General features: G+C 41.4%; 1 protein-coding gene across 4 annotated transcripts in view; it reads left to right on the forward strand.

Moving 5' to 3' along the window:
- KDM4C (lysine demethylase 4C) overlaps nt 1–15,911 on the forward strand; it is a 465,635-nt gene that overhangs the window by 78,132 nt on the left and 371,592 nt on the right. The gene's annotated exons all lie outside the window — the stretch shown is intronic.

Below are 15,911 nucleotides of genomic sequence, written 5' to 3' on the forward strand. Positions count from 1 at the left end.
TCCTGGATGTAGAGTATCAAATAATCAATGATCTGGTCCAGTTTCCTCTAAATAACAAAAGTTTCAATTTAGTATGTGTGGCTGGAGGGAGAGTAGAGGCAAACCAGGAGGCCCATTATTGCTCTTTGATAGTTTTAAAGAGCAAGTTAATGTTGAAAATGTGTTTTTTTTTTTTTTGGTTTTTTTTTTTACAGAGACAGAGTCAGACAGGGACAGACAGACAGACAGGGAGAGAGATAAGAAGCATCAACTCTTCGTTGCAGCTCCATAGTTGTTCAGTGATTGCTTTCTCATATGTGCCTCAACCAGGGGGTTATAGCAGAGCAAGTGACACCTTGTTCAAGCCAGTGACCTTGGGCTTCAAGCCAGTGACCATTGTTGGGCGGATAAAGTGTATTATGCTCACTTTGTTAAAGATAACACAAGGAGGCCGTCACCCAGGTGATATTAATGTGTGTTGGGGTGGGCTAAAGGCAGGCAGAATCCTTTAGCCTGGGGCTTGGTTTTGGGATTAAGCCTTTCCTACCCTTTTTGATGTAGGGCGGTACAATCCTATCATGCCTCAGAGAAGTGACTTTGTATTAGAGACGTCCCTATTTTGTATATTGGATTAAGGGTTTTGAATCTACACTATAAAATAGGGGTAGAATGGGAGCTTGGGCTCTTGGTTCCTGAGATAATCATTAGAAGAGAGAGCAGAGGAGAGCAGAGAAAGGCCACGTGGAGGAGGCCAGGAGAAGCAGCCAAGATGGCGGAATGTTGAGTGAGAAGCCAATTTGGGCAGAGTTTGTATCTGGGATAAGGAAAGGAGATGGGGAACAGAGGTGAATAAGTCTGGTGAGCTAGAAACATTTGATTCTAGGAAACTCGGATAAGTCAGTAGCTTTGTGAGCACTGAATGTGACTGGGTTTTGGAGCCCAGTGTGTATTTTTACTTGCCCGCTGGGTGCAAAGCTAGAATTAAAGACTATGGCCCACCAGTTTTTGGCTCCGCTGTTTCTTTGCCGACTGTCCGAATCCAATGCGAACCTGCATGGACCAGGCTGCTCTGATGGTGGCCCTGGCCTTGGCTCCTGGCTCTACACCTTGGTCTCAAGCCAGTGACCATGGCTTCATGTTTGTGATCCCATGCTCAAGCCGGTGACCTCGGGGTTTTGAACCTGGGTCCTCCGTGTCCCAGTGTGACGCCTTGTTCACTGCACCACCGCCCGGTCAAGCGATATGTGCTCTTAATTTGCGGTTTCCTCAGTTTGTGAGCCTCTGTCCTCATCTTTCTCAGCAATGATGTTAAGATTTACTACTCTGTGAAATGTATTAAATAGTACATTCACCACACATTTGTAAGTATTAGTCTGTCAATCCTTTGCAGTCAGCCATTTTTGTGTTTTAATCTTGTTTTCATGGGTTTTATGTGGTACTCCTGCCTGGTGGGAACTACCAGCGTCGCTTGGAAGAAAACTACTCAAGACACAAACTTATGTCAAGAGGAAAAGAGGGAGGCTTGCCAAGGGAGGCAAAGAAGACCTCCTGAATTTCCTTCTCTCTTAGCTTTTGTTGATCAGAAGCAGAACAGAGGTAATAGGATTACAAGGGAGGGAGGCCAGGTGATAAGGGGAAGAATGACTAATGGCCATATTGCTGACATGGAGAAAGGGCTAATTTGGTCAGTACATTCTTTTTCTTTTGCTAATTAACAAGCACAAAGGAAGGGGCAATCTAGAACCTCTAGGCTAATTTTCTAAAGCCAGTTCACAAGCATTCCTTTGTGTCTGCACAAGGGTCATATACACAGCTTCTTGGTGTTTGCATCCAATAGACATTCATTCAGGGCTTTTAACTAAAGTTCCCCAATCCAAGTCATAGGGGGTTCAAGGTTAGATGGGTGTTGGGCAGATAAAATATATTATGCTCACTTTGTTAAAGATGGTACTGCCCACATGGAGGCCTGTCGCCCAGGTGATATTAATGTGTGTTGGGAGGGGGGGGCTGTGGGCAGGCAGGATCCTTGTAGCCTGGGGCTTGGTTTTAGGACTGAGCCTTTCCCACCCTTTTTGATGTGGGGTGGTACAATCCCATCATGCCTCAGATAAGTGACTTTGTATTAGAGAATTCCCTATTTTGTATATTGGATTAAAGGTTTTGATTTCTGCACTATAAAGTGGGGCAAACCAGGAACTTGCTCTCTCTTGGTTCCTGAGATTAGCATTGAAGAGGAGAGCAGAGTAAGGTCACGTGGAGGAGGCCAGGAGAGGCAGCCAAGATGTCTGAGTGCTGAGTGAGAAGCCAGTTTGTGCAGGGAGAAGGAAGGAGATGGGGAACAGAGGTGAATAAGTCTGGTGAGCTAGAAACCTTTAATTCTAAGAAACTCAGATAGTCAGTAGCTTTGTGAGCACTGAATGAGTGGGTTTTGGAGCCCAGTGTGTGTTTTTACTTGCTCGCTGGGTGCAAGCTAGGATTAAAGATGATGGCCCACCAGTTCTTGGTTCCGTTGTTTCATTACCATCTGTTCGAATCCAATGCGAACCTGCATGGGCCAGGCGGCTGTGATGATGGCCGTGGATACTGGCTTTACAATGGGTGATTCTCTACAGTTTTAATCTTAAGGGAGTCTATTTTTTATAATATCAGTCTATTTTCTATAATTAATAGACATGCAGGATAACACACAGACAGAAGCATAATCTAAAGCCAGCAGCCAAGGCCACCAACACAGCAGCCCGACCCATGCAGGTTCGCATTGGATTCGGGCAGTCGGTAAAGAAACAACGGAGCCAAGAACTGATGGGCTATCATCTTTAATCCTAGCTTGCACCCAGCGGGCAAGTAAAACATACACTGGGCTCCAAAACCCACTCACATTTAGTGCTCACAAAGCTACTGACTTATCTGAGTTTCCTAGAATCAAAGGTTTCTAGCTCACCAGACTTATTCACCTCTGTTCCCCATCTCCTTCCTTCTCCAGCGTCAAACTGCACAAACTGGCTTCTCACTCAATACTCCGTCATCTTGGCTGCTTCTCCTGGCCACATGGCCTCTTTCTGCTCTCTGCTCCCTCTGCTCTCTCATGCTAATAATCCCAGGAACCAAGAGAGCAAGCTCTCGTTCTGCCCTCATTTTATAGTGTAGAAATCCAAACCTTTAATCCAATATACAAAACAGGGAAGTCTCTAATACAAAGTCACTTCTCTGAGGCATGATTGGATTGTACCGCCCTACATCAAAAAGGGTAGGAAAGGCTTAGTCCCAAAACCAAGCCCCAGGCTACAAGGATTCTGCCTGCCTTTAGCCCACCCCAACACACATTAATATCACCTGGGCGATGGCCTCCTCGTGGGCAGCGTCATCTTGAACAAAGTGAGCATAATACATTTTATCTGCCCAACACATATGAAGCATCAACTGGACAACCAGGAAATATGATGTTTCTGATGTTTAGGACTCTCGGTAGGTACAGTGCCAGCCCAGCAGCATTCTTGACCCCAGTTTAAAGAGACTGGCCTTGGCCCTGCCTGGTTGGCTCGAGATAGAGCGTCGGCCCGGTGTGTGGAAGTCCTGGGTTTGATTCCTGGTCAGGTTGGCCCAGGCGCTGAGGATGGCTCCATGACCTCCACCTCAGGTGCTAGAATGCCTCTGGCCACAACGGAGTAACTCCCCAGATGGGCAGAGCATTGCCCCCTGGTGGGCATGCAGGGTGGATCCCAATTAGGCGCATGCAGGAGTCTGTCTGACTGCCTCCCCACTTCTAACTTTGAAATAATACAAGAGAGAGAGAGAGAGAGAGAGAGAGAATGGCCTCTTTCAAGTTTTGCTCATCAGGAGTTGAGATACAGTGTATAAACTCTAGTCCCATTTTGCCATTGAGGTTTTATCATTTGGTGAAGTGAGAAATTGTAAGCTTTTTCCAAAAAATTCAAATGAAGCAAAACTTCTTGCTTGATGTGTGGTGGTGAAGTAGATAAAACATTAACGTGGAATGCTGAGGTTGCTTGTTCAAAACCTTGGGCTTGCACAGTCAAGGCACATAGGAGAAGCAACTATGAGTGGCTGCTTCCTGCCCTTCCCTTTCTCCTCCTGCCTTTCTCTCTCTAAAATCAATAAGTAAAATATTTAAAAAACACTAAAACTTTTTAATGACCAAAAATGACATCTAATTAGAAAAAGGAAAGTTTTAGGTGGAAGAGCAGAATTCTTAGGACTTAGAAGAGAAATCCAGGCAGGTCTTAGTTTGCCATAGAGTGTTTTCATCTAAAAAACTTACTGTGAAGCTGTTTAACTTATTGTAAAGTTAAGCACATTTAATTTTATAAATTTTTAGCATTCTGCTCTCTCTTTTTTTTAAATAGTCTCAGTATCATTTATTTCTTCTATTTTCTTTTTTGTAAAAATAGTTTTATTTAGAAAGTCACCTTTAACGGGGTGACTTTGGTCAACTATAGCACATAGATTTAGAAAAAACATCTCCAGATCATTATGACATTTGATTATGTTGTATACCTGTAAAGCCAGAAGCCACGGCCAGGGCCACCATCAGAGCAGCCTGGCCCATGCAGGTTCGCATTGGATTCGGACAGTCGGTAAAGAAACCATGGAGCCAAAAACTGGTGGGCCATAGCCTTTAATCCTAACTTGCACCCGGCGGGCAAGTAAAAATACACACTGGGCTCCAAAACCCAGTCACACTCAGTGCTCACAAAGCCACTGACTTATCCGAGTTTCCTAGAATCAAAGGTTTCTAGCTCACCAGCCTTATTCTCCTCAGTTCCCCATCTCCTTCCTTATCCCAGATACAAACTCTGCACAAACTGGCATCTCACTCAGCACTCCGCCATCTTGGCTGCTTCTCCTGGCCTACTCCACGTGGCCTCCTTCTGCTGCTGGCTCTACTCTCTGCTCTCTCATGCTAACCTCAGGAACCAAGAGAGCAAACTCCGGTTTTGCCCCCACTTTATACTGTAGCTTCACAACCTCTAATCCAATATACAAAGTAGAGAAGTCTCTAATACAAAGTCACCTCTGAGGCATGATTGGATTGTACCACCCTACATCAAAAAAGGGTGGGACAGGCTTAATCCCAAAACCAAGCCTCAGGCTACAACAATTCTCAACACACATTAATATCACCTGGGCAATGGCCTCACGTGGGCAGCGCCTATTTTTAACGAAGTGAGCATAATACATTTAATCTGCCCAACAATACCCATCACCCAAAGTCAAACCATCCTCCTTCACCCTTCATTTGGTTTTCTTTATGCCCCTCCCCTCCCTCCAACACCTCCCACTCTTCCCTTCCTCTCCCCCTGGTAACTACTGCACCCTTTTCTATGTCCATGAGTCTCAATTTTGTGTCCCACCTATGTATGGAATCATTCAGTTCTTAATTTTTTTCTGATTTACTTATTTCACTCAGTATAATGTTATCAAGGTCCATCCATGTTGTCATAAATGATCCTATGTCATCATTTCATATGGCTGAGTAGTATTCCATAGTGTATAGATGTACCACATTTTCTTTATCCAGTCTTCTATTTTTTTTATTTTTATTTTTACAGAGACAGAGAGAGTCAGAGAGAGGAATAGATAGGGACAGACAGACAGGAACAAAGAGAGATGAGAAGCATCAATCATTAGTTTTTCGGTGCGACACCTTAGTTGTTCATTGATTGCTTTCTCATATGTGCCTTGACCATGGGGCTACAGCAGACCGAGTAACCCCTTGCTCAAGTAACCCCCAGCGACCTTGGGCTCAAGCTGGTGAGCTTTGCTCAAAGCAGATGAGCCTGTGCTCAAGCTGGCGACCTCAGGGTCTCGAACCTGGGTCCTTCGAATCCCAGTCCGGTGCTCTGTCCACTGCACCACCACCTGGTCAGGCAATCCAATCTTCTATTGAAGGGCTTTTTGGTTGTTTCCATGTCTTGGCCACTGTGAACAATGCTGCGATGAACATGGGGCTGCATGTGTCTTTACGTACCAATGCTTTTGAGTTTTGGGGGTAGATATCCAGTAGAGGGATTGCTGGGTCATATGGTAGTTCTAGTCTTAACTTTTTGAGGAATCACCATACTTTCTTCCATAATGGTTGTATGACTTTACATTCCTACCAACAGTGGATGAGGGTTCCTTTTTCTCCACAGCCTCTCCAACACTCGTTACCTGTCTTGTTGATAATAGCTAATCTAACAGGTGTGAAGTGATATCTCATTGTAGTTTTGATTTGCATTTCTCTAATAGCTAGTGAAGATGAACATCTTTTCATATATCTTTTTGCCATTTGTATTTCTTCCTGGGAGAAGTGTCTGTTCATATCTTCTTCCCATTTTTTTAAAATTTTTATTTATTTATTTATTCATTCATTTTAGAGAGGAGAGGGAGAGACAGAGGAGAGAGAGAGAGGAGAGACAGAGAGAGAGAGAGAGAGAGAGAGAGAGAGGAGAGACAGAGAGAGAGAAGGGGGGAGGAGCTGGAAGCATCAACTCCCATATGTGCCTTGACCGGGCAAGCCCAGGGTTTTGAACCGGCGACCTCAGCATTTCCAGGTCGACGCTTTATCCACTGCGCCACCACAGGTCAGGCCTTCTTCCCTTTTTTTTTTTTATTGGATTGTTTCCTTGTTTGTTGATTTTTGTGAGGTCTTTGTATATTTTGGATATTAGGCTCTTATCTGAGCTGTTGTTTGAAAATATCATCTCCCATTTAGTTGGCTGTTTGTTTTGTTGTCAGTTTCTTTTGCTGTGCAAAAGCTTCTTAGTCTGATGTTCTCCCATTCATTTATCTTTGCCTTTACTTCCCTTGCCTTTGGAGTCAAATTTATAAAATGTTCTCTATGGCCTAGGTCCATGAGTTTAGTAACTATGTTTTCTTCTATGTATTTTATTGTTTCTGATTTTATATTTAGGTCTTTGATCCATTTAGAATTAATTTTTATACAAGGAAACAAATCGTAGTCAAGTTGCACTCTTTTGCACATAGCTTTCCAGTTTTCCCAGCACTATTATTGAAGAGGCTTTCTTTTCTCCATTGTGTGTTTTTGTCTCCTTTATCAAAGATGATTTGACCATATATATGTGGTTTTATTTCTGGGCTTTCAATTCTGTTTCATTGGTCTGAGTGCCTATTTTTCTGCCAGTACCATGCTGTTTTGATTATCGTGACTTGAAGTCAGGTATTGAAATGCCCCCAGCTTCATTTTTTTCCCTTAGGATTACTTTGGCTATTCAGGGTTTTTTATGGTTCCATATGAACCTGATGATATTTTGTTCCATTTCTTTAAAAAATGACATTGGAATTTTGATGGGAATTGCATTAAATTTGTATATTGCTTTGAGTAATGTGGTCATTTTAACTGTATTCTTCCTATCCAAGAACAAGGAATATTTTTCCATTTCATTGTATCTTTTTTGATTTCCTTTAACAATGCTTTGTAGTTTTCATTATACACTGGTACCTTGAGATACGAGTTTAATTCATTCTGTAACCAAGCTCGTAAGTCAGTCAACTCGTATATCAAACAAATTTCTCCTATTTAAAATAACTGAAATAGATTTAATTTGTTCCAGCCCTGTGAAACATCCCCAAACCATCCTAAATTATGAAAAAAGACATGTTTTTAATTAAGAAACACACATGTATACTTTGCCAATGCATAAGAAAATATATGAAATAAAAGAAAAAGGTGTTATTTAATACTGTATTCTTACCTTGGAGACAGACGAGTGCGGCTAACGCAGGTGAATGGCGGAGGAGGAGGGAGGGAGGAAGACATGCAGGCACTGTAGACACGTAAACTAAAACTGCACTTTCTTTACTTTATTTATTTATTTATTTTTTGTATTTTTCTTTCTGAAGTTGGAAACAGGGAGGCAGTCAGACTCCTGCATGCTCCCGACCAGGATCCACCCGGCATGCCCACCAGGGGGTGATACTCTGCCCATCTGGGGCACTGCTCTGTTGCAACCAGAGCCATTCTAGCGCCTGATGCAGAGGCCATAGAGCCATCCTCAGCGCTCGGGTCAACTTTGCTCTAATGGAGCCTTGGCTGCGGGAGGGAAAGAGAGAGACAGAGAGGAAGGAGAGAGGGAGGGGTGGAGAAGCAGATGGGCACTTCTCCTGTGTGCCCTGACTGGGAATCGAACCCGGGACTTCTGCACGCCAGGCCGACGCTCTACCACTGAGCCAAACGTCCAGGGCTACTTTCTTTACTTTAAACAAAGCTAAAACTGTACTTTCTTTACTTAAAATGAAACCACAAAAACTTAATTGTAAAAAAATGTATTTTTTTTAAATATTAATGAGCAATGTCATAGAAGCAACAATCTTTTTTTTTTAATCCATTTTTAGAGAGGAGAGAGAGAGGTAGAGAGAGAGAGACAGAGAGAGAGAAGGGGGGAGGAGCTGGAAGCATCAACTCCCATATGTGCCTTGACCAGGCAAGCCCAGGGTTTCGAACCGGCGACCTCAGCATTTCCAGGTCAACGCTTTATCCACTGTGCCACCACAGGTCAGGCCAACTTTCTTAACTTTAAACTTAACCTAAGCTTAAAATTACGTATTTTTCATTTAATCATCACCTATTTTTGCCTTTTTGGCTGCACATTCAGCACTTTCACTTGCAGGACTTCTGAATAAAAATCTATCCAAAGAGATTTGCTTTTTCCTGCCTTTTAAAATGTTATGGAAGGCCCTGGCCAGTTTGCTCAGTGGTAGAGCGTTGGCCTGGTGTGCAGGAGTCCCAGGTTTGATTCCCGGCCAGGGCACGTAGGAGAAGCACCCATCTCCGTCTCTACCCCCCCTTTCCTTCCTCTCTGTCTCTCTCTTCCCCACCTGCAGCTGGGGCTCCATTGGAGCAAAGTTGGCCCGGGTGCTGAGGATGTCTTTGTGGCCTCTGCCTCAGGCGCTAGAATGGCTCTGTTTGCAACAGAGCGACGCCCCAGATGGGCAGAGCATCGCCCCCTGGTGGGCGTGCTGGGTGGATCCTGGTCGGGCGCATGCGGGAGTCTGTCTGACTGCCTCCGCATTTCCAACTTTAGAAAAATACAAAAATAATAAATAAAAATAAAACGTTATGGAAATGTGACAAACTTTTCATTAAAAAGTGCTGAAGCATGACCAGTTGAAATTTTTCTGGGTGTTTCTTTTCAATGAAACTTGAAAGCTTCTCCCTCATTGCCAGCATGTCTTTAATTTCACTTGTAGAAATCACTTCCTCCGACTGTACCTCCTCGTCACTACTAATCTCTTGCAGAAGCTCTGTATGTTGCATCATCTGTAGTTCCTTCAACTCTTCAGCTGAGAGTTCCTCCTCATGTTCCTCAACGAGATCGTTTACATCGCCCTCATCTACCTCCAGACTCATTGACTTTCCGAGGGACACAATCTCCTCCAACGCTTCTACCTCAGTCTTGGTCTCTGGTTCGAATCCTTCGAAGTCCCTGTCTGCAAGAACATCAGGCCATAACTTTTTCCATGCTGAGTTCAAGGTTCTTCTTGTAACCTCTTTTCATGCCAAGTCAATAATGCGTAAACATATCACGATGTTGTAGTGATCTTTCCAAAACTTTCGAAGGGTTAGAATTGTATTCCCAGTCACCTCAAAGCAGCAGCGGAACAAGTGCTTTGTGTAAAGCTTTTTAAAGTTGGAATGACCTGCTGATCTATAGGTTGTACGATTGAAGTCATGTTGGGTGAGCAGTAGAGGACTTGAACTCATCAAGAATGTCATCTTCAAGACCAGGTGGGTGGGCTGGAGCATTATCAAGGATTAGTAATGCCTTCATCAGGAGTTTTCTTGAAGATATTTCTTCACTGCAAGACCAAAGATGAGATTTACCCATTCAATAAAAAACTGCTGTGTAACCCATGTGCTAGCATTGGCACACCACATAACCTGCAGTTTTTCTTTTAGAATCTTGTGAGTCTTAAAGGCTTGAAGATTTTCGGAATGGTACAATAGCAGTGGCTTTACAGTCACCACTAGCATTTGCACACAATGCAAGGGTCAGACGGTTTTTCATGGGTTTATGACCAGGCAACTTCTTCTTCTCTGTGGTGATTAAAGTCCTCTGGGGCATATTTTTCTAAAACAATCCTGTTTTGTCACAGTTGAACACTTGTTGGGGGATGTAGCCTTTCTTTGTGATAAGTGCAGCAAAACGTGCGATGTACTCTTCAGCTGCCTTAACGTCAGCACTTGCAGCTTCACCATGCCTCACCACCGAGTGGATGCCAGATCTCTTCTTGAAATTTTCAAACTAGCCATGACTTGCCTTAAATGTATCTTCTGCTGCCTCTTTTGAGGTTGATGGTTCTTTCTTCTTCAAGTCGCCATAAATAATACGTGCCTTCTCGCATATTACAGTCTTCGTCGCTGTATCTCCTGCCAGCTCTTTCTCTTTCACTCACTCCAGGAGAAGCTTCTCCATTTCTTCATGGATACTTGTCCTTAATTGAGACAGAATTGTAGTTCCCTTCACTGGATTTATGCTTTTGATGGCATCCTTTTGTTTAAGGATGGTACAAATTGTAGATGTATTGCGGTCATACAGCTTTGCCAGTTCAATCACTTATACACCACGCTCATGTTTTTCTATTATTTTTTGCTTTACTTCTATCGACATCATTCTTTTCTTCTTCTCACCATTGTCCTTTACACTCACTTTCTTTGGCCCCATGATAGCACACAAAAAATTTAGTAAAAAATGCAAAAAAAATGCAAGAACGAGTACAGCTCACGAGATTCGACTTGATTCTGTGGGTAACATGTGAAAAAGAACAAGATGCTGGTGTTGTGCTGCCGATACTGGATCCGTGTGCCAACGTGCCAACTAGCAGCAGCTTCTCGGATCACGACTTGTATCTCAGAATTTCACTCGGATCTTGAACAAAAATACACGGACCACCCCAAGTTGCAGCTCATATCTTAAAAAATTCGTATGTTGGTCTGCTCGTATCTCAAGGTACCACTGTATAGGTCCTTTACATTCTTTGTTATGTTTATTTCTAGGCATTTTATTTTTTTTGTTGCCACTGTAAAAGGGATTATTATTTTTTTAGTTCATTTTCTGAAGTTTCATTGTTGGGATATAAGAAAGCAATAGACTTCTATATGTTAATTTTGTATCCTGCAACCTTACTGTATTGGTTTATTGTTTCTAATAGTCTTTCTGTGGAATCTTTGGAGTTTTCTATATACAAGATCATATCATCTGCAAAAAGTGAAACCTTTACTTTTTCTTTCCCAATGTGAATGCCTTTTATTTCTTTCTCTTTTCTGATTGCTCTGGCTAGAACTTCCAGCACTATGTTGAATAGCAGTGGAGAGAGTGGGCAACCTTGTCTTGTTCCTGATTTTAGAAGAAAAGTTTTCAGTTTTTTGCCATTTAATAAGATGTTAACTGATGGTTTGTCGTAAATGGCCTTTATTATGTTGAGATATTTCCTACTATACCCATTATGTTGAGTGTTTTAAACTTAAAATGATGTTGTATTTTATTGAATGCCTTTTCTGCATCTATTGATAGGATCATATAGTTTTTGTTCTTTGTTTTGTTGATATGGTGTATTACGTTAATTATTTTACGTATGTTGAACATCCTTGTGATTCTGGGATGAATCCCACTTGATCATGGTGAATTATTTTTTTAATGTGTTGTTGTATTTGATTTGCTAGTATTTTGTTTAGTATTTGTTTAGGCAGCTAGTATTAGAGATATTAGTCTGCAGTTTTTTTGTGTGTGTGTTATCCTTACCAGGCTTTGGTATGAGAGTTATGCTGGCCTCATAAAATGTGTTTGAAAGTATTGCTTCTTCTTCAATTTTTTGGAAGACTTTGAGTAGGATAGGAACCAAATTTTCTTTGAATATTGATAGATATTCAAATTTGATAGAATTCACTAGTATAGCCATCTGGCCATGGACTTTTACTTTTTGGGAGGTTTTTGATAGTTGTTTCTTTTTTCTCCTTGCTTATGAGTCTGTTTAGGCTTTCTACTTCTTTATGATTCAGTCTAGGAAGATTATATTATTATAGGAATTTATCCTTTTCTTCTAGATTGTTAAATTTGGTGGCATATAGTTTTTCATAGTATTCTACAATAAACCTTTGTATATCTGTGATATCTGTGGTAATTTCTCCTCTTTCACTTTGGATTTTGTTTATATGAGTCCTTTCTCTTCTTTCCTTAGTGAGTCTTGCCAAGGGTTTGTCAATTTTTTTATCTTTTCAAAGAACCAGCTCCTTGTTTTATTGATTCTTTCTATAGTTTTTCTGTTCTCTATTTCATTCATTTCTGTTCTAATTTTTATTTTATTTCTTCTGCTGGTTTTGGGTTGCCTTTGTTCTTCTTTTTCTAGTTCCTTAAGATGTGATGTAAGTTGTTTACTTAGGCTCTCTCTTGTTTGTTCATATAAGCCTGTAATGATATGAACTTCCCTCATATTACTGCTTTTGCAGCATCCCAGAGATTCTGATATGTCGTGTTGTCATTTTTGTTTGTCTGTATATATCTTCTGAACTCTGCTTTTATTTCTTCTTAACCCAGTCGTTTTTTAGAAGTATGTTGTTTAATTTCCACATTTTTGTGGGTTTGTTTACTTCTTTTTTGAAGTTGAATTCTAGTTTTAAAGCTTTATGGTCAGAGAATATGCTTGGTGTAATTTTAGTCTTTCTGAATTTGTTGATGTTAGTTTTGTGTTCCAATATATGGTTTCCAGCTGTACACTGGAGAAAAATGTATACTCTGATGTTTTGGGATGAAATGTACTGTAGATGTCTATCATATCCAATTGTTCTAGTTTTTTGTTTAAGGCCAATATTTCTTTATTAGCTTTTTGTTTGGATGAACCATCTAGAGCCATCAGTGTTATACTGAGGTCTCCAAGTATGATTGTATTTTTGTCAGTTTTTATTTTTAGATCAGTTAGTAGATGTCTTATATACTTTGGTGCACCTAATTTGGTGCATGTATATTAAGAAGTGTTATGAAGAAGTGTTATGTCTTCTTTTTTTTTTAAGATTTTTTTATTTATTCATTTTTATTAGAGAGAGAGGGGAGAGAGAAGGAGAGAGGGACAGATAGAGAGAGAACAGGGGGAGGAGCAGGAAGCATCAACTCCCATATGTGCCTTGACCAGGCAAGCCCAGGGTTTTGAACCGGCGACCTCAGCATTCCAGGTCGACACTTTATCCACTGTGCCACCACAGGTCAGGCCAAGAAGTGTTATGTCTTTTTGATTCAATGTCCCTTTTATCATTATGAAATGACCATCTTTGTCTCTGATTACCTTTGTTGTCTTGTAGTCAGCATTGTAGGATATGAATATGGCTACACCTGTTTTTCTTTAGATATTGTTTGCTTGGAGAATTGTTTTCCAGCCTTTCACTTTGAGTCTATTTTTATTCTTGTAGCTTAGATGTATTTCTTGAAAGCAGTATACAGTTGGATTTTCTTCTTCTTTTTTTTTTTTTTTTTTTTTTTTACAGAGACACAGAGAATCAGAGAGAGGGATAGACAGGGACAGACAGACAGGAACGGAGAGAGATGAGAAGCATCAATCATTAGTTTTTCATTGCGCATTGTGACACCTTAGTTGTTCATTGACTGCTTTCTCATATGTGCCTTGACCGCGGGCCTTCAGCAGACAGAGTAACCCCTTGCTCGAGCCAGTGACCTTGGGTCCAAGCTGGTGAGCTTTTGCTCAAACCAGGTGAGCCCGCGCTCAAGCTGGTGACCTCAGGGTCTCGAATCTGGGTCCTCGGCATCTCAGTCTGATGCTCTATCCACTGTGCCACCACCTGGTCAGGCTGGATTTTCTTTTTTAATCCATTCTGCTACTCTGTGTCTTTTTATTGGTGAGTTCAATCCATTTATGTTTAATGTAATTATTGACACTTGAGGGTTTCCTATTGCCATTTTATATAATGCTTTCTAATAGCTGTATTTCTTGCTTGGTTCTTCTCTTTTGTTTTTCTGTCATTTGTTTTTATTTGGTTGCATTCCATACTTCTTTCCTCTGTTTCTTCTTTTTTTAAGCCATGTGTTTCAGTAGTGGTATTTTCAGAGGTGGTTACCATTAGGTAATTAGAAGAATATATATCATATTCATTTCAGTCCATTATCTCATGAGTGCTTCTGCACTCCATCCTCCTTTGTTACTGCTAATTTTTGTCTTCTTGCCTTTTTTGTTTTTGTTGTCAGATTATTCTTGTTTTTATTGTGCTCTTGTTGAAGCTTTTACTTGTGATTTTGTTTGGCTTAGTTCTTTGTATCTTGTCAGATAACCCCCTTGAGTATTTCCTGAAGTAGGTGTTTTCTGGTGATAAAAATCTCTCATTTTCTCTATATCTGTAAATGTTTTTTTTAATTTTTTTAATTTTTTTATTTTTTTGCATTTCTCTGAAGCTGGAAACAGGGAGAGACAGTCTGACAGACTCCCACATGCGCCCGACCGGGATCCACCTGGCACGCCCACCATGGGGCAACGCTCTGCCCACCAGGGGGCGATGCTCTGCCCATCCTGGGCGTCGCCATGTTGTGACCAGAGCCACTCTAGCGCCTGAGGCAGAGGCCACAGAGCCATCCCCAGAGCCCGGGCCATCTTTGCTCCAATGGAGCCTTGGCTGCGGGAGGGGAAGTGAGAGACAGAGAGGAAGGCGCGGCGGAGGGGTGGAGAAGCAAATGGGCGCTTCTCCTTTGTGCCCTGGCCGGGAATCGAACCCAGGTCCTCCGCACGCTAGGCCGACGCTCTACCGCTGAGCCAACTGGCCAGGGCCTGTAAATGTTTTTATTTCCCCTTTGTTTTTGAAGGATAGCTTTGATGGATATAGTATTCTTGGCTGGAAGTTCCTCCCTTTCAGTGCTTTAAATATTGGGGTCCACTCTCTTCTGGCTTGCAGTGTTTCTTCTGAGAAATCTGATCATAACCTAATGGGCCTTACTTTATATGTTGTAGTCTTCTTTTCATTGGCTGCCTTAAGGATTTTTTTTTTTCATTGATTTTTGATAATTTTATTACTATGTGTCTTTGAGTAGGTCTGTTTGGGTTAATGTAACTCAGTGTTCTGTTTGCTTCTAGTATTCGAGGTTCTAATTCTTTCCACAGGCTCGGGGAAATTCTCATCAATTATTTGTTTGAATATGTTCTCCATTCCTTTTTCTCTCTCTTCTCCTTCTGATATACCCATTATTGTTATATTGCTCTTCCTAATGGAGTCAGACAATTCTTGTAGGGCTTTCTCAGTTTTTAAAATTTGTGAGTCTTTCTCTTCTTCTGTCTCTAGTATCTCTAGTTGCCTGTCTTCTATGTCACTAATTCTCTCTTCTTTCTGCCCTGTTCTATTATTAGCTAAGCTTGTCACCTCATTTTTCAGTTCATGTATTTAGTTTTTCATCTCTGTTTGGTTCCTTTTTATATATTTTCAATGTCCTTGATAAAGTATTCTTTTTGTTCATTAAATTGTGTTTTTGAGCTCACTAAATTGCCTTTTAGAGCTTTGTTGTATTTCACTGAGTATTTTTAGGACTTCAATTTTGAATTCCCTGTTATTTAACTCTAAGGTTTCTATGTAATTGAAATTTTAAAAAAAAATCTTATTTATTTATTTATTTATTTATTTATTTTTTACAGAGACAGAGAGTGAGTCAGAGAGAGGGATAGACAGGGACAGAGAGACAGGAATGGAGAGAGATGAGAAGCATCAATTATCAGTTTTTCATTGCGTGTTGCAACACCTTAGTTGTTCATTGATTGCTTTCTCATATGTGCCTTGACCTCGGGCCTTCAGCAGACCACGCAACCCCTTGTTGGACCCAGCGACCTTGGGTTCAAGCTGGTAGGCTTTTGCTCAAACCAGTTGAGCCTGTGCTCAAGCTGGCGACCTAAGGGTTTCGAACCTGGATCCTCTGCATCCCAGTCCAATG

The sequence above is a fragment of the Saccopteryx bilineata genome, chromosome 2, assembly GCF_036850765.1.
Source record: "Saccopteryx bilineata isolate mSacBil1 chromosome 2, mSacBil1_pri_phased_curated, whole genome shotgun sequence".
Lineage (NCBI taxonomy): Eukaryota > Metazoa > Chordata > Mammalia > Chiroptera > Emballonuridae > Saccopteryx > Saccopteryx bilineata.